This window comes from Protopterus annectens, chromosome 11.part0 (assembly GCF_019279795.1).
Source record: "Protopterus annectens isolate FY-2018-M chromosome 11.part0, PAN1.0, whole genome shotgun sequence".
Lineage (NCBI taxonomy): Eukaryota > Metazoa > Chordata > Ceratodontiformes > Protopteridae > Protopterus > Protopterus annectens.
Window position 1 is genome coordinate 342,755,531 of NC_056745.1, and position 20,163 is coordinate 342,775,693.

Here is a 20,163-nt window from a genome sequence, read left to right on the forward strand (position 1 = left end):
TTTCACCTTGGTCTTGATGGCTCAAATATTATGAGCCATAAATTATCCAAAACCTTCCTTAAAGGCGTTCTTCATTTGAGACCTCCGATCAAAATTCCCTCTTCTCCCTGGAATTTAAACCTTATGCTGTCTCAACTTATTCTTCCTCCCTTTGAACCAGCTTTTTCTTGTGATTTAAAATTCTTATCATGGAAAACAATTTTTCTTGTGGCCATTACGTCTGCCCGCAGAGTGTCAAACTTCAAGCATTATCCAACAGACCACCCTACATGATCTTCCATGCTGATAGAGTATCTCTCAGAACGAACCCCTCTTTTTTACCTAAAGTCTGTTCTGAGTCAAACATCAATCAGGTCATTGAACTACCAGTGTTCTTCCCCAACCACTCTAACAACTTAGAATATATGCTACACAAACTTGATGTTCACAGACAGCTCAGATTTTATCTTGACAGAACTAAGGATATTAGGAAATCAGATCAACTTTTTGTAGCCTTCTCAGAAGCAAGAAAAGGCAATCCAGTGGCTAAAACAACCTTATCTAAATGGTTATACGATTGTATATCCTTTGTTTATGAAAATGTGAACATGCCTTTAACGCACAAACCAAAAGCTGATTCTACCAGAGCTGTCTCTACCTCTTCTGCTTTTCAAGCTAAATTGCCCCTTGACAATATTTGCACTGCAGCCACTTGGTCTAACCCTAATACCTTTATCTCACATTACAAAGTAGATAAGGTTTCTAGGAACAGGTCTTCCTTTGGTTCTACAGTATTGAAGAACATACTCCCATGAGCCACCCAGGGTTGAGGGTGCTAGTGACACTACCCATCAGTGAGAATAATCGGCGAGATTAACAACTTCACATATAGAAGTTATTTACTTACCATAACATTCCATGTGAGCTGTTTATTTTGCCTTTATTCTCACGTCCCTCCCGCCTTCCCCCTCCTGGCTGACTGTTGACTTAGAGGCTAGTGCCATCCTGGTTATTCAATATTTCTCTTTCCCTTTGGGTACTCTTCTTCGTAGATATATATATATATATAAGAGAGTATGTATAGGTTGTATATATGTATATATATGTATAGACTATTATTCGCAGCAAACAAGATCTGAGGTAATTCTAGCAGTGCATGGTGGGATAAGGGGCTGGTCTCGAGCTACTGGCAAACCTTGAGCTTGCTATCGGCCATGTCGGAGCCGAGGATTGGCTTCAACCCATCAGTGAGAATAAAGGCAAGATAAACAACTCACATGGAACGTTATGGTTAGTACATAACTTCTATTTAGCACTGATTTGGGAACAGTAAGATTCCATCTTGCATGTTGACATTCCAGTTTGTAGCTAAGCTCTTTTTACATGAAGAAGCTGAATTTTGCTGACAATGGTGAGAGCCATGGTTTGTGGCACGACAGTGTCCCATGAGCCAATGAGAAAGTGAACAGGATGGTGTAATTTACAAAGGATGCATAGGATCTGGGGTTAGTGGGGATCTAATTGCACATTGAGCTAATATTCTGGAAAAACATTGCCTTTGTACAGCTAAAAAATGAAAAACTAAAATGGATGACAAGGTGTAATGCTTGAGATTTTCTTTTGTTTTATTAGCCACATCTATACACACAAACACACACACACATTCCCGTGCAACTGCAACACCAAAATATGCTTGCACAACTTCACTCCTTTGTTATTGTGCTTTCAGGAGAAATAAAATGTTTGCTTCAAGGAATCAGCTTCATCAAAGTATAGTATCTTCCCAGCCACCATCCTCTCACCTGGGTGATTCTGCTGCAGCTGCTAAATGTCTACCAGAGAAAGAATAAAAAAGAGTAACTTCTCTTTAGGTTAGGAGACATTGTGCTATTCATACTGCAGTCAGAAAAACAATACATTTTGTGGAACAATAACTACTACACAAAATATCACATTTTATATATATAAATATATTATATATATATATATATATATATATATATATATATATATATATATGTTCTACTTAAACGTTCTGTGTGCCAGGATCCTACTCTGTGCTACTCCCTTTTATTTAACATTTTTATAGCACATACTGTGCCAATAATGCAACAGCATGAGCTGTTTAAAGATCATCAGAACACACTTAATTATATAGTAACTGTGTAGAAATGGGTTATGTAATGACCCAGTTATCAGAAACATATGTTAGCTACGTGTTTACTCCCTAGCAACCAGTTCCAAAAGCATAGCTATTCATGAATGTGTGTATGACAAAAAGTACACAGAAGAGAAAAACAGAACAGGAAGTAGATGTGTGTAGTTTTCAGGTTTAATTTAACTGATAGCTGGAGTGGATATTACAGATGAGAAAAACAGATGTAGCTAGGCTGATCTGAAACAGGTGGCTGAATAGATGGTGTCTAATGCAAGTCCCTTAGACTTGCAATTTAAATAGCAGACGCCTAACTTAACAAAAAAAAAACAGAGGCAGAAGTTACAGATCAGGAATGTATTAAAAAATTCCCTTCAGTCAATAAATAAATCAAATAATAAGCCAAATGAGTGAAGAGTTCTGTCTGAATATGTATTTTCTGTGGAGCAAGTCTTCAGCTTTATTAGCTGGTTATTAAAATGTGCCTTGTTCTTTTACAGGTCTGCCACAAAAATAGACATTTTTTATGGCAAAAAAGAAGATTCTGGGTCCAAATCAGGGCTACCTGAAATAGACTATCACCAAAGCAAAAAATAAAAAACACCAGAAGCAGAAGTAGCTGGTAAAAAGCTGTTGAACTTTGTAATATAATCTCCCTGGTACCTCGGCTTTTCACCTTCAACGGATAAAACACAACAGAAACAGTTACTTTTTATACAGTTACAACCCCCACTAATTATAACCAATTAACTTTTTACATGAAATTTTAAAGTGCTAATACCATAATCTAATACATATATAACCACACAAATGCTCAAATATTTTTAAATACTTTGGATTTATGGTATATTGTGCATGAGGATGAGATTTTGAGTGATTTGTTTCCAAAGTTTGTGAAGTTTTTTTTATAGACATTATGCTAATTTAAAAGAACTGTTGAATATGGCCCTTACTAATGTTCCTCAGGAGTATTTTTTTTATTTTTTGCTAGCTGAAACTGTCAGCTGAGAAGCAGGGCAGAAAAATAGTAGTGTATCATTTCAGGTAAGAAGGATCTCACGTGTTGCTATAAAGTATGGCATGCTTTGCTGTCTACAAGGCAACCTTTAAAAATAATATCCTAATATCTGACTACATACATGGCCTATTTAAATGAGTCATAAAAATTGCATATAACACACTACCACCAAACTGCACTAGTGCCAGGTGTTGTGGTAAAGTATCAGTGCACAGTGCATCCCTCCTGGGGAGCTAAGTAGGAAGAAGTAGCACCCATCGCTCCAGCAGATGTATAAAAGCCTCCTGTGTTTACATCACCTCCTCAGTCAGTTTTGGTCCTGGAGACTTTGACTTTCATAAGAAGCACCAAAAAAGGAAGAATGGAAGTCTGAAAGCAGAAGATTGAAGACTGGGCTGCTGCAGAAGCAAACGAGATTAAAAAACGCTTGAAATATCTGCACCCGTTTAATTAATTTCATATGTAATATAGACAGCGGTCTAAAATGCTAAAGGAAGAAATATCAGTCCTTGATTTTCTCTTAGTTCTCCCCAGAAAATAGCTCTAGCAGGACTAATGTGGTCATCAAAGAATAAATAAATAAATGAAAACTGACTTTCATAACAATATCCCTCATTATTAACTGTGTCACCATTAGCTTCCTAAGTGCCCATTCTTTGTGACTGAATACATTCATGAGTCTGAGCTGTTTTAAATTACAGCTCTTAAACTGTAGGCAAAAGCCATAAGCTCATCGTAGCTGATGATCATAAATCAAAAGCTGTAGCATTTAATTCTATACAAAAATAAAAAAAAAAGGTAAAAAAAGAACATGATAACAATTAGCTTCTATGCAGAGTTTATATTAAAAGATAACTACAATTTTTTTTGACAGAAGTCATCATCACCTTTAAGGCTGTACAGTGTGGTTTCCCTTATACTTAATAATTCATTTTAGGACACCGATGAGAACAAGTCATATTATGATATTTTCCTGTGACAGCACAATTTCTGAAATAAGATAATCATTCATTTTTTCATTCTGTGTTTATAGAAATATGGCAATGGAGTCTTTCTAAAGTTTCATTAAAAAACCTCTATTGGTTATATCCAGTATCATGAGAAGGTAAAGAAGAAAAGCTATAAAAACAGCTCATTTCATTTGGAATTTTGTCTGGTTTCACAGCCAATTTTTATTGTAGCATAATTTTGTTATTTCCAGGAGTGATCCAGAAATAAATGAATGGAATGAGTGACTGCATTACAAATAGATTAGAGTCTTACTTTTTATCAGAATGAAGGAAATAGAAGTTGAATTCCATCAGGCTTCTTGTAGAAAGATTTACTAAATGGATGGTATGGTAAAACAATGAATACAGTTAGGGGCCCTTAGCAACATGGTTCAGTTCTCACCACTGGATGTAATGTAAATGTTCTTCTTGTGGGATTTCTTGCATAGTGCCTTTTTAGGCAAAGTTTCCTTAATGGACATTCCAAAAATAACAAATTCAAACTCAAATTTGGATATCACTGTGACACTCCTCAATGCTAGGAGTCTAAAAGATGCCAGAATCTGAACCCCTCCTGCAATTCAAACCCACTTATATTTGTGTAGTAACTGAGACTTGGTTTAAGTGTAATAATATAATTCCTTCTATATAGGGGTTTAGCACCTATCATGCCTTCAGACCCTTGGAAAATTGTTGGGGAGTATCTGTGTTTGTCAGAAATACCATTACCTTGCATCCAGTTTCCAACTTCCCTAAATTGAAATTCCTGGAGATCCATATTACTCTTAGGAAATCAAACTATTGCTTCATAGTTAGCAACAGATCTCTATCAAGTCCTCCCAAGAAGCATGTAAATTACCTTAACTCCATTAGAGCATTTAAATATCAAACCAAATAACTTCTTGCTAGGAGATTTCAATTTTGCCAAGCATTAATTGGCTTGCTTACAAATCTGAAATGTATATGCTCAGTGTTTCCAAGACTTTGTTAACATCAGTGCACCGGAGCAAATTGTAAAACAGACTTTGTTGATACCAGTGCACTGGAGTAAATTGTAAAACTACCCATGAGAGGATCTAATATCCTTGACCTGATCATTACCAACCTAGCCCCCACCTGTACTCGACCACTACCACTGAGGTGAATAGCACCTGGTAGAAGACTTATGCAAAAACTCCTAAAAAATCCCTCACAAATGGGTCCAGCTGACAGGATTGCTGCATTCACCTCCAACTTTTAACAAAACCATCACAGCTGCATAGAAAGGTTAGCCCTCTTCTGCCCTAAATATAATGTTAAATCCAGGAATAAATCTCATTGATGGAATTCCCTTATTAATAAACCATATAACAAAAAAGGAAAAAAATTAGAATTCGTAAGAAATCTCCTTCCCCAACTCCATTTCACACTGAAATATGCTAGCTGCAGATACAACAGAAAACTACAAATCTTTCTTCAGTTATGCCAGCAAGTTAAGAAAAAAATATTTAACAATGCACTGAACTCATCCTTAATAATATCAGACATTCAGATTCCAAGGATGTCACCAATATATTAGTAGACTAAATTGGTACTAAATTTACCCCACATTGTTGCCCTACTATCCCTGAAAATGTATTTTGTCCCGAAATCAGGCAAAAGAAACTGAAGAAATACAGGTGAAACACAAATGGAAGGCCCAAGGAAACAAACTGCTGTAGATAAAATCCACAAAATCTTTAATCCAGAAGTCTTTTAAAATGAAAACTTGTTTAAAAACAATGCAAGATATGCATTTTCATTCAAAAAATGCATGAACTTCATCAGATAACAATGCTTGAAATATACACACATTTTAAAGCTTTTTTGTTCAATCACATGACCACCAAGCCCCCAGGGACTGAATTATCATATTAAAGGAGTCACTGAAAACAAATTCACACTGCATAGCACTGAGTCAATACGCTTTACAACAATTGCAGCAAAGACAAAAATATAGAAAACAGAAACAGAATGCATTCCTCATAAAATAAAATAAAAAAATAAAGGCAAAAGTATGCAAATATATGCATTATATTTAGGGCTCATCTTTCCAGTGTTTTAGCTTAAGTAAACATGCTATTGAAACATATTCATTGAGTCCAGGTCAATTATTGGCATTGAAATGCAATTGCTGATATAATTCATGTTTTTCAAGTAATAAGGTGCACAGACTTCCATTACTGTTAGAAGACATTAGTTCCAAAATGAAAAATGTGAACATATGCTGTGGGTAACATTTTATGTGTTTATAGAGGGCGTTAGTCTGTTTTTCTCATTTTGATTTCATACAAGAGGGTGTTAGTCTGTTTTTCTCATTTTGATTTCATATAAATGGTCATATATTCTGTCCCTTAGTCTCCTATCTGTTTTTCCTATGTTGAAACAGGGGGAGAACATGCATAGTACACAATATATCATCTTTGTTCAATTGAATCTCTTTTTATAGCATAGAATATTGAGGCAGCAGGGTCAACAACCACACTTTTTCATCTCCATAAATGCAATGTTTTGTCTGTGTTGGGGGTTGGACCATCTGTGTTCTAATATTGTTTTCAAATTCCTGCCCCATTTGAACACCACTTTTGGACCCAGCACCATATAATCACAAATGGTATTCTCTTGTAGGAGAAGACAGCAAATCTTTTCTAAGATCGATTTCATGGAGAGAACTTCAGTAGAATAAGTTGTAATAAAGAAATTCCTGAAGGGTTCTGTGATTGTTTTTGTACTCTTAGCCATGGGTGGTATTGATAGTGTACCCACACCATCTAGGACTTCCTCTCTTCCGATGTTAGTCATGCAGGAGACTCCCAAAATTGGCACACAATGATGAGACTGACGTTTATTAATAACCTCTAGCATCAAGTTGTCTGCCAATGTTGTAGTAGGATAGCCACATTCTAAAAACGTCTTCTATATTATGTTACTGTGATTATTTGGATTTCAATGTTGTGGGCTTCAAAACCTAGATATATATGCATATGTCTATCTATCTATCTATCTATCTATCTATCTATCTATCTATCTATCTATCTATCTATCTATCTATCTATCTATCTTTCTATATATTGCTTATCTAAAGCTGCTTTCAAGTTGGCAAATAAAGTCATATTTTATTCCAGCATGATACAGCTATGATATTATAGGTTATGTACAGATATAATAATGCAGGTAAAAATAATACCACAGAAACACTGTATAAAGTGTGTTCTTGTTAACAGGCTTATATTCAGAGTAATGTGGAATTTATATCTTCACCAGTTCAAATTTATCTGACAAAACTATTAAGAAATCTAGTCCATCAATGAATCTTTAAAATCCCTGATCTACTAATTACATGAGACTTTTCAGCTGCATCTGCACACTGTCAGTGGAGTGCAGGAGAGTTTCTGAACTTGAAGCCATTAGTTATAAAGGCTTTTATGAGTAGTTTTGCCTGATCATGTGAATGTGTCTCTAACTTTTCCCATATGCTAGTCATATGCATGATAGTTTATCCATGGACACCAGTATAACATTTTTTCCCTTCGTACTTAACCTATATCAGAAAGACAGTATCCATCTGCTGGCCCACTGATGAGTTGTTTGCACTTACAGCCAATCAGATTTGATGAACAGCGTCATTTGCTAAGGACTGAAGTAGAACCATTTCATCTTTCCCAGAAAAGAGTGATAGAGTTTATCACCTGTCAGTATTTTCTGACACAGATCTAGGTCTATACCACTAATTAATAAAGAAAAGAAGGTGTAGGTCATAGGAGACAGCACTTTACAGCTGTGGTATGTTTGGAGGCATGTATTGCACACACATTGTCTTAAATTCATTTAGAAGTATTTGTCTGGGCATCACATCAAGGCAAAGAAATGGAAGGATTCTGTGAAAAATAATATTTGATGCATCTGGAAGTGAGAGTTTATGTCTGAGTTTCTTATCTATTAATGAATATGTGCTTTTGCTTTTACTTATAGGGTAACAGCATTCATTCTAAGTGTTCACAGTAGGTGAAATAAGGCATCAACTTATCTGACTTTCATTTCTTAATGGAAGTTGTATTTTCCTGTAAGATTTGATGTGGGAGGGAAATGCCAGAATTGCCTGACATCTTTTTATTTAAGTGGTCAGGTAATTTCTGGGAGAGTAGAAAATCAACTACTTATCTCATGATAAGCCCCACTTTATCACTTCTTCCTTCTTTTTTACTACAAAATTCTAAAGAAGGCTATAGTATTTTGAATATTCTATACTCCTGTAGCCATCACTTTTAATTACTACTCATATAACTAACATAGCTTGATAAAAATATCTAAGAGGGACAGATAGCAAATAAATCATAAACTGCATATTAGCTAAATGCCAAACACTATGAATTTCATATTTAAATTAATGAATACCAGGATACCTTTAGAGGCAAACCTATACTTTGATTTCATTAAATGTCCTTATTCCACACAATGCAAACGTGGCCTCATTAGTAGTTTTCATCAACGAACACCAGGATCTTAAATTAGGAAAAAGTTAAAAAGCTGACCAGTAGAAAGTCAAAAAAAAAGAAAAAAAAGAAAAAGGATTGTTTGCAGGCATGTAAGTCCTCCTGCACTCCCAGAACGTGCATCATATTTATTTTTACAATGAGGTCATGCAATTGTTTGGAAAATGTACACCTCCTTCTCATGATTGTGAAGCTATTGGGTGTAAATTAATGGTAAGTATCTGATGTCTGACCTTTAGCTTTCATGGACTTAGTTACTCAGCATTTGCATGATCACAATTACCACAGAGAACTAAACAAATTATATGATCTTGTTAAACAGTATATCAGTGAATTTCTATAAAATAAGCTGATAATGGGAATAGGTAATTCAAATCAAATGTATAAGATATTTAAGCTGTTTGTATAGAAGGGATATACTCCCTTCTAGACAAATATTGTGTCAAAATAAAACATTATAGTGTGCTGTCTTATACAAATACCTCATCAAGATTTGCCAAGTGCCATTCAAAAAATTATGGTTGGTCTTGTGTTAGACTTTGCTGTTTACTCAAAATAGTCTTTTGACTCCAAATACGTTTTATACATGGTTTCAGCTGTTGTGTATGAGATGTCAAAAGTGCTGGCAGCAAATTCTGATGTACTCATCTTGTTTTTCTTTTTGGCTTGCTGCTCTGCACAGTATAGAAACTGTCAGACTGCTTTATTCTGTGTTATTTTACTTCTAATTTTAGATCTTGATATTTCAGAATGTTTTGTTGTTTTGTCATCTCAACAGAGTAGCTGTCAGAGCTGATTACTCTGATTAATGGTTTTACCATTTATGTTTCATTTGTAACATCTTCAGAGTTCACTTACTCGCCATGCGGTATTGCTCAAAGAATGATTTCTTTGTTCTTTGCAGTCCTTCTGCGGCCCTGCTCTCTCGGTATTTTATGCTACCTGCATATGTTTGTAAATAGATTTCTTCTTTTATCTTTTTGTTAGGTTTATATTGAAGATGCTGTCATGTCTTTCAGCATTCGTGTCAATCATACCACATGCACCGCAGCAGGAAGTACAACTGTTGTTGCTTTTGAATTAATGTACGACTTTATGCCCGACTCTTTCGCTTTTATGTAACTTTCAGTCACACTGTATGTAGCCTGCATTCTTCTTTCACTACAAATCTGGTTTCGATTCATGTGTTTTGTTCTGGTTCACTTGTTTTAGAAAACAATTATCAATGTTCCAAACACCTTTAATATTTTAACATTCACAAATTATAATTACACGAACTCTTGCAATGATTTTTTTTAAAACTCTACAATATAAAAAAAATATGTCAAACAAAATCTTAGTTTTATTTGATCCATCTTGAAACTCAAAATATCATACACCGACTCAGAGGTTTTGCCACCAGCACTGGACCACTTGTGCTACTTAAATAATCCACCAGTTCCCCTACCTGATACACGGTAGTTTTTTTTTTTTAAATTTCTTCCTTAAACCCTCACTATTCTCTGTCGTCATCTATAAGGCATGGAACATGTCATGCTTTTAAATAACCTGCAACAATCTAGAGCTATATCATGGTAAAATTGGCCCCTAGGCAGAGTAATGGACCAGATCCTACCTCCCCCCGCAATCATTCCAGTGCCCCATTACCTGGCTGTCTCTCCCCACTTGCTATAAACACTGTTCAAACCTATCAGTGTGCATACTATTTTCTTTTTGCTTTTAAAGTAATACCAGAGATTTAATTTAAAACATTTATTTCAAATGTTATAGCACAAACACTGATGGATTGCTTGCTAATGAAAACAAAATAAATAGTCTCATGTTGAAAACAGACTTAGCATGAGCAGCAGTAAACTTCCCTTCCCCTGAAAATCACATTCATTCAAAGCATCTGGCCAGTAGCTGATTATGTGTAGTAGCTGATTATTTGTACATTTACATCCAAAGACTTTGCCCAAACCCAGCAATGATAGCTACATTGTTGACTACATGTCCCTGATGTCGGTGTCAGAAAAGAATAATGACCAAGTGTCACATATTTCAAATTTGTTTCACACGAACACCACAGTAGCAACAGTATTCCAGCTTTATTCTCACTTGCTGTCACACACACACACACACACACACACACACACACACACACACACACACACACACACACACACACACACACACTAGTACTCAAAAGCCAGATTATTTACTGTTTAAAAATGATCAGATAAGATTATAAGGTACTTTCATCCACAGTGAGCCCCCACCCCCACCAGCAGTTATAACTACGTTATTGACGGTGTACACCCATTATTATGGAGAAATAAATTACATGTAATTTATTTGTAGCTTTGGATGAACTACATGAAATTTTATATAGATTAATAGCATCATACAATAAGATTCAGCCATGTGCAGCACATTTTAAATAGAAGAGTATTTATAAGAGTGTAAGAAGTAACAACCACCTAGTGCCTAACATACACTGTCAATATACACAATCTCTGCTGAAGTAAAAGTCATCTGAATAATATCACATTAAAGAGAGCTATTATGAATGCAGAGGTTGCTGCAGGCAAACGACTTTTCATTTAAGTGCTTCAATAAATGCAGTGCCTGCTGCCCTTGAACAATAAATAGCCTGTGTTGCAATAAAATGGTGTGCCACTGATATTACTCAAAGATTTCCTGAATTAGATCAGCTATGCAATAGGAACAATGACAACAGATTCATGGTTACTAGGCAAGCATTCTTGGAGATCATTAAGGACCCTAGCACAAATTCCCAATTGCTCCAAAACATTGTCTGGTTAAATGACTTGCGCGATGTCACATGGGGGGGGGGGTAAATGAAGGTACAAAGATTAAAGCTCTGCACCTATGCCACAGGAAGAAACTTGTTAACAAGTTGGAGCTTTAGTCCACTGCGCTAACTGCCAGACTATCATAAAAGCAGAAATACAATTTTGTAGAGAAGACTGTACCACAATAATACACAACAATGTCTACATAAGTGATGCTGAAGATCAGACGATTCTTATCATCGATAAATAATGCAGACTGTATGACCGGACAAATGGATAATTCTTTGCATTTGCTGATGGCGCTAAAGGAGGTACTTCAAAAATATATTAATTAAATGAAACTTGCTTTGACTATATTACACAATCCAGACTTATTAATGAATTAATTCATTCCTTAGTGCAGTGAATAAAGCAAAACAATTACAGACAATATAAATGATGTAACAGTAGTCTTTGTTCAGCAGCCCACAAGTCATGCATAAATCAGAAATATTACTGTATATAGCATAGTTTTTTTTTGAGGGGGGGGGTCAGTGGATTACATGCTTGAAGGACACCTGCAACTCATTTTGACGTGCCTAGGTCATGTCTGGCAGACTAGTCTAAATCACTTAGAAGGTTATCAGAATATGTTGCTTATCAACATGCATGGCTGTAGCTGTTGGTTTAAGGCTCTTACCCCTTGTACCTAAGGTACAGGGCTTGACTATGACAAGCCCCAATAACTAAGAGGGGCATTTCACACATACCCACAATGATGCTGCATTCTGACTGTTTCATTGGCTGGAAGCAGTAGGAGGCAGACATGGGCAAAGCAGGAAACTACCTAAAGTGACAGTATATGGTTGCTCAAAAAATTAAGACTTTTCTTTGTTTCATTTAATGCGGTGGCCAGGTAACCCCTGCTAGAATTAAGTATGCATCAAGTATCAGTCCTAGGAATCTGCTTAAATTACCTAGTGCTGGATTGGGCCCTGGCAACAATTCAAATCTGCTATAAAATACCACCTGGCAATTAATAATTTATGCAAATATACCACACCTGTAGTCTGAAGTATGCAATCCTAACTCTCTCCACTGTGTTCACTATACAAATATATTAATATAGTATTTTGATTTTACTCACAGCATCTTGAAAACATATATTTTCTTAATCAGATATGCTTTGTAAATAATGTTCATTGACCATTTGCTTTGAAACAGTTTGTACATAATATTTGTTGACTATTTTTCTTTTGAATTGTCAAAATGTATTTCAATCCCTGTTTTGGAGTTTTTCTCCTGGGACCTCTGCTGAAAATTGAAATTCAGTTCCCAGTTGGACATTCCCAGTAAACAAAAGCAAATAAATAAATAAACAATACATTTATTTGTTTGTTTATAATTATTTACCATTTTTTATTTGTTATGCAACAGTTTTTTTATTTCTTCCCTAATCCCTCATTGTTTATTTGTGTGCATGTCTGTTTGTTTATTATTTACTATTTCTTTGGCATTTGTTAACATGGCAAGTCATACTGAGCACAAAGGTCCTCTTATAGAAGTGAGAGGGGCGAAAAGTTTTGCAGTAGAAACACTGGGAGAATATTGTATAACCAAACTAACCAAAACGACACTTGGAAGAAAATATATTATTCAGACAGGGAGGAAACATTCCAACTCCAACCAACCAATATTGACTGATAAGAATAAGACTCCATACCCGGGAGTTCAAAAGTAGCAGGCTTAACCACCAAAAGTACAGAATTATGCATTTTTTAATTCTTATTATTTTTTACTTTATTAACTCCATGTATTATCTTACATTCACATGCAATCCTCATGCACCGTGCACCATATCTCATCGCTAGTCGGGTGGTTTATGTCCTACCATATCCCTATATTCCAACCCTTTGGGTTCCTTTTGGGTGTGACCTCTCCTCCCTACTGTTTTTTTTTTCATTTTCACTCTTGTAGTATTCTAACCCTTTGTATTCCTTTTGGGTGTGACCTCTCCTCCCTAATGTTTTTTTTTTCATTTTTACTCTTGTAGTATTCAAACCCTTTGGGTTCCTGTTGGGTTTGACCTCTCCTCCCTACTGTTTTTTTTTTCATGTTCATGCTTGTAGTATTCCAACCCTTTGGTTTCCTTTTGGGTTTGACCTCTCCTCCCTAATGTTTTTTTTTTCATTTTCACTCTTGTAGTATTCCAACCCTTTGGTTTCCTTTTGGGTTTGACCTCTCCGTCCTAATGTTTTTTTTTTTTCATTTTCACTCTTGTAGTATTCTAACCCTTTGTTTTCCTTTTGGGTGTGACCTTTCCTCCCTAATGTTTTTTTTTTTCATTTTCACTCTTGTAGTATTCTAACCCTTTGTTTTCCTTTTGGGTGTGACCTTTCCTCCCTAATGTTGTTTTTTTCATTTTCACTCTTGTAGTATTCTAACCCTTTGGTTTCCTTTTGGGTGTGACCTTTCCTCCCTAATGTTTTTTTTTTTCATTTCCACTCTTGTAGTATTCTAACCCTTTGTTTTCCTTTTGGGTGTGACCTTTCCTCCCTAATGTTTTTTTTTTCATTTTCACTCTTGTAGTATTCTAACCCTTTGGTTTCCTTTTGGGTGTGACCTTTCCTCCCTAATGTTTTTTTTTTCATTTTCACTCTTGTAGTATTCTAACCCTTTGTTTTCCTTTTGGGTGTGACCTTTCCTCCCTAATGTTTTTTTTTTTTCATTTTCACTCTTGTAGTATTCTAACCCTTTGTTTTCCTTTTGGGTGTGACCTTTCCTCCCTAGTGTTTTTTTTTCATTTTCACTCTTGTAGTATTCTAACCCTTTGTTTTCCTTTTGGGTGTGACCTCTCCTCCCTACTGTTTTTTTTTTTGTTTTCATTTTCATGCTTGTAGCATTCTAATACCTTTTTTATTCCTTTTCCCTTTCTGCTTTGCTGTTTTTCTCATTCTAGTCAGTTTTTGCCATCTTCTCCCCATGTGCAGGAATCTCTCGTGTAATTCATGTTCTTGTATTGTTTTGTCCATTCCAGATTTGAGTGATGATGGTTTTGACTAAAGTACTCAGCAGTTTGATAATGTTCATTTCTCTTTTTTTTCCAGAAGCTGTCCTTTATGCTCCAAATACAGAATTCCAAAGAATGTTTTATTTCATTTTGAAATTTGTCTTCCCAGATCTTCTGTGACTGCTTTCAGACTTCTGAACAAACACAATCTCCAAACCTGTGAATCATTTCTGCTTTCTCCTTCTGACACTTCCAGCATCTACTGCCTTCCATTTTGCATTCTTTAACCAATCTCCTGAGTGGTAAATACCATCTGTGCAGTATTCTAAGGCTTTGCTCTCCTGCCCCATGAACTTTCCATATGTGCCTCACTGCTTGATTTGTCTTCTCCTAGTATCCTGCAACTCCCTTCCAGTCTCACTCTCTTTTCTAACTCTTTCTCATTTTCTCTTCTTCTGCCCTGTTCTTTCTTTCCCCTTGGTGCTATATAGATCTGTTTGGTCCATTCCATGTCTAACTGCTTCCATTTCCTAGAGGATGCCATCCTATCTTCTGCCGTCCCTTCATGCCTAGAAATAATGGAACAGATCCAAATACAGGAGAGACACATATCAGATCATGCAACTGTAATCATACCTCTCAACCTCTTAGACCAAGAAATCTGGACAAAACCACAAAAAGTGGGGGAAGAGAGAGTCAGAAATAGGAGCACTTTTTAAATATTGCTGTTACGAACTTAGAAAGTTGATAGAATATTGGTTGTTGCATTATCATGGATTTTCTGAAGTATATGAAGTCTGAAACTCAAATGTCTGCCATAAATTTCTAACTTCAGTCCGGAACAATTTGCCAGAAAACCACAATTTCATGAGAAAAAGGACAAAAATATGATGCAAAAAATCTGGACATTCTGTGAAAATCTGGACAGTTGACTGACATGGCTGTAAAACTTAGAGCAAGTGTGTAGGAACAGAAATCAGTATGCCTTTCTCCTGTTCCTTCTCTATTCTTTTTCCAATTTTCCAAGTCACCCTGAGAAGTAAATTGTTCAACCACTGGACCTCCAGTATTCTATATTTCTGTACCAACTCCTCAGTCATTTTAAATTGTTTACCAACATCCTTTTCTCTGCTTACCAAAATATTTCCAAATCTTCATGTTGAGTTTTCTTACTTCTTCTCCAGGTACTTTTTTTATTTTTTTCTCAATCCTTGCCCTCCACTCTTCTGTTTCCCATAGTTTTTTGGGGTTCCCTTCATCCAACTTCATGCATTTCAGTTCTTTTATTGTTAATTTGTTCTTTTTAGTAAGCTTTTCTACATCTTTCTTTCCCTTACTCTCTTTTGCTTATGGTCTTTATCTTCTGTTTCTATCCAGTGAATAATATTACATGTCAGTGCATATGTGGGGATATGTGGGAGCACTAGATCCCACCCTTTTCCTATGTGTTCTCATTTCTGCCTTGCTCACTCTTTCAACTTTGCTTTTGTTGATCCAGTCCTCTTTGCATTTGTTGTAGCCTTTTGTCCCTAGGATATAGATGTCTGTGACAGAATTGGTAGAGGATTATTAGTTGCATGATCCTCCTTACTGCATTACATCTCACTAGTAATACTTAAGTCTTCTCCACACCTTTCTGGAAAGAGTCCTTTAACTTTTTTTTTTAACTTTCTCGAGGTTTTGCTCTATTCTCTCTCTCTCTCTTGCGCTCTCTCTCTCTGTCTCTCTCTCTATTTTATCTCACCTATCCTCCGTTATCATCTCTTTTTACTAATCTCAAAACACTGTCTTTTTCCTTCTTGCACCTGAGTCTCACCTTTTCCCTAAACTTCTCAAATATCTTTCTTATAGTTTCCATTGCCGCAGTTGCATCCTCTGACATTAATATTCAGTCATTTGCATATATCATAAACTTAGATTTTATCCACACCTTTTTTTCAAGCATTGCTAAATTTTGTCTTCCTTTATTTGCCACCTTCCTGATCACAACTGGGAACATGCCTTGGGATAACTGGTGTCACTGTCTGGCCCCCCTCTCTAGCCTTGTCTTCTCGGATACTCCTCTGTTTAAGACTATTTCAGTTTCTGGGTCTTGGTATATGGTCTGTATCCAATGTATGCACTTTTCCATTATCTGCCTTTTCTACAGTGTCTTCCATAGATAATCCCACCTCATAACACGAAAAGCCTTCTGTAGGTAAATGAGCACAACCCCATCTTCTGATTAGGGTCATACTTACAAATAGTTCATCCAGTCTTCCTGCCAATACCTTTGCCAAAATATTGATGTCTACAGTAATTAAAAAGATAATCCTATAAGTTTCCACTTCCTCTCTTTATCCTTCCCCTTTAGATATTATGGTTAAAATGGCCCTTCTCATACATGTAGATATTTTGCCCAAATCCTATATTCTCATGTAGTCTCTTGGATGTCTCTAGGATATTCCACATCTCCATCCCTCCCCATTTACAGAATTCTATTGAGAATCCATCTGGACCTCCTGCATTCCTCTCCATCATTTTGTATATGGCTTTCCTTATCTCTTCCCTTGCTACTTCTGCAATCAAGCTCTTTCTCTTTCATAGTACCCTGGTGTATATCCCTCTATATTCTTTCCCCATTTCCATTCTGAGACTTTTGTCCCTTCGCGCTGTTTGTAAATCTCTGTCTGTATTCCTTAAATCTTTCCCTGATTAGTTTATCTTCTTCTAAATATTTTTCATCTCCTCCCATAATACTTCATATCTCTTTCTCTGCCTGCTTCTTTTTATATTTCTTAGCTAGATGTTTCCACTTTTGCCTTCCCAAATTTTACCAGCAGTACCTCCAGTATCATGGTGGAATTTCTTGCTCTGTAACACTTGCATTCTGATTTCATTCTTTCCACTTTTTTCTCTCTGAACTGTAGCACTTCCCTTCTATTTTTATTCCTTACAGATTAATTTTTTGTACCACCTATATTACTCTGTCCATCTCCTCAATCATGCTTCATTCTTTCCTTCTCTTACTTCTATCTACACTCATCAGTTTTTCCTCTAGAGTGACCTTGATCCCATCCCACCTGTGCTCTTCCAGATTGTCCCTATAGTCTTTCATATAGTCCTGTGCTGACTGTTTTATTTGTCCTTGCAGTGTGTACGTCACCTCTGTTTCCTCCCATTCATAGGTAGCCTACCTCCACAACATTCTTATCGATTTCTGATCTTGCACACTTATCTTAAGTCTCACAGCTGCATGATCTGCAATATGTTTCCCTCTCATGTCGATCTCTTTCATTATTTCAGTTAGGTTTTCCTTCCCTAAAAACCTGTCCGATCTACTTGCCTGTACAACACTGTTTCTTATGATGGTGTATTCCCTCTCACTTGGAGACCTTTCCTTCCATATTCCCAGTTGCCCTTCCTCGTTCATTCCTTCAGTTAATTCTTGTCCCAAATTTTTGCTACATTCCCTTTTTGTACAACCTCTCTTGTCTGGTTCCATGTGACATTGTAGTCCTCCCCTTTTATCTCTAATCTAACTCTTCTTGCTTGTGTCCAGTTGGAAGTTCAAAGTAGTTGCCTATATTTTTCTTGTTTTTGCCCTTGTCTCTCCACTTTCCCAGTTGGTGCCATCAGCATAATCCTTCCTCTAGGCCTATCCCCCAACTGAATATTGCATTTGTTGACTTTTACATCCTCAGATCACTCCTCTCACCTCTGGCCTTTGGATTCAAGACTTTTTCTCTTGCATGTACATGGGTATGCACTGACATGCTCCTTTTAAGGCTTTCCTTTGATCCATGCCAGTTTTCCATCCCTGATACATTGCATGCCAACAGAGTAATGATGTCACAATCATTTCATATCACAGCATTCCCATTCATTAGTCTCCCATCTCCATTATTGCTCATCTGTCTGGTGACTGTCCAACATCTTTGTTTTTCTTTTCATTCTTACAACCTATGCTTTTCGAGTTTATTGTATTTATGTATTTTTTATTTGATAACTGGGTAGTTGGGCTGGTCATCTGATCCTTTTCATCCATAACCTGCATTCAAAAACAGCATTAAAAAGTATAAATAACATTCCATATCATAAAATAACAGTATTTCAAGCATGAAGATTAAAACAGTATATATATATATATATATATATATATATATATATATATATAGTGGAATGTATATTTACTACAGTGCGCAAACATGCCATTATGGATAAAAAATATAAGATGTGGACATCCTACAAAAGGGCCTCACTGAGGCATATGCCTGATGTCAAAGACATTGTCTCAAGCTCAATGCCAAAAAGTGCATTGTCATTCCCTTTGGTAAAAATTCTGTACCCATGAACTACCACATAGGCGGTAGTCTACTTAACACCAAAAGTGTGATAAGAGACCTTGGGACACAGGTGGACAGTAGTCTCTCCTTTGATAATCACATCGCCAAAGTGGTCAGGAAATCCTTCTATGTGGCACACCTCATCACAAAAGGTTTCTCATCCAGAAAAAAAGAGGTCATTGTTCCCCTCTACTCATCACTCATTAGACCCATTATAGAGCACAACACCCCTTTTGGTATGTACCTCACAAGACATCTACAACAACTGGAAAGGCCGCAAAAATGCCTCACAAAGAGGATTACTGGCCTCAAACAGATGCCTTACGCAGACCATCTCAAAAAACTCCAGCTTTACTCCGTCGCATATCGCCTACTCAGAGGCGATCTCTGCCTAACATACAAAGCTAAGTCAAACCCGGAACTGTTGGACATGCTCCACTTAAAGAAATCCCAATCCCTCTGAGCTACACGCTCTAGGGACCAAACCTTGTCACCACAATAAACAGAACATGCTGGAGGGATAGATTCCTGTCCCAGAGACTTCCCATACTCTGGAACAGTCTACCTATCTATGTCAAACAGAGCTCCTCATTAGCACTCTTCAAGAAAAATCTTGATTATTGGATGGGTAATAGGAAATTCACCCCGGGGATCACTTCTGTGGTTCTGCTTGACAGGGGCACAGGAAAATAATTTTCTTGGGTGGCGAAAGCCAGGGTACATTTTTGGCTAGGCTTGTATAGGCCCTAGGGCCAATAGCCTAGTACCTACCTATGAACCTAAAAGATTGTAAAAAACAGAATTTGTGCACATGTAACAGTAATGCATTATAGGACCTTGTGTGGAGTATGTACAATGTTAGACTGGAGTTGTTGCTAATGAGGCAGGGCCTGGAACTGTGTAGTTTCCAGGTACTGTGCATGGATCTGTATGCAAATGAGCTGGGGGTTACTGAATATCACAAATGGGTCTCAGTGTCTGCAGATCGCATTCAGGTTAGTGTCCACAGAAGAGGTAGCTGATATCAAAAGGGGGTATGTCCTCAATATTTTAAGCTCATTGGAGCTCAGTGGGGCCTGTTTGTGTGGCGCGCCAATGAGCTGTGTTTACCTCTGTGGCAGATGTTTTATCATGTTTACGCATGTCTGCATGGTGCACCTCTGTGCTGCGTGTAACCTTCCATGGGGTTGTGCTGACTGACTGCTAAGCTTTGTTTCCTTTGCGGCATGGGTTTGCAGTGCTCGAAGCAGTCCTCAGCAAGGAAAGTTGTCAAAAAATAATTGGCTGAGAAAGCCAATGATATATTAATTACTAATGAGCCCTCTTTCACTTAAAATAGGGCTGTTAAACCCCTTAATGATGTGCTTAGCAGATGGAATGCATCATAGGTAGCCAACCACAC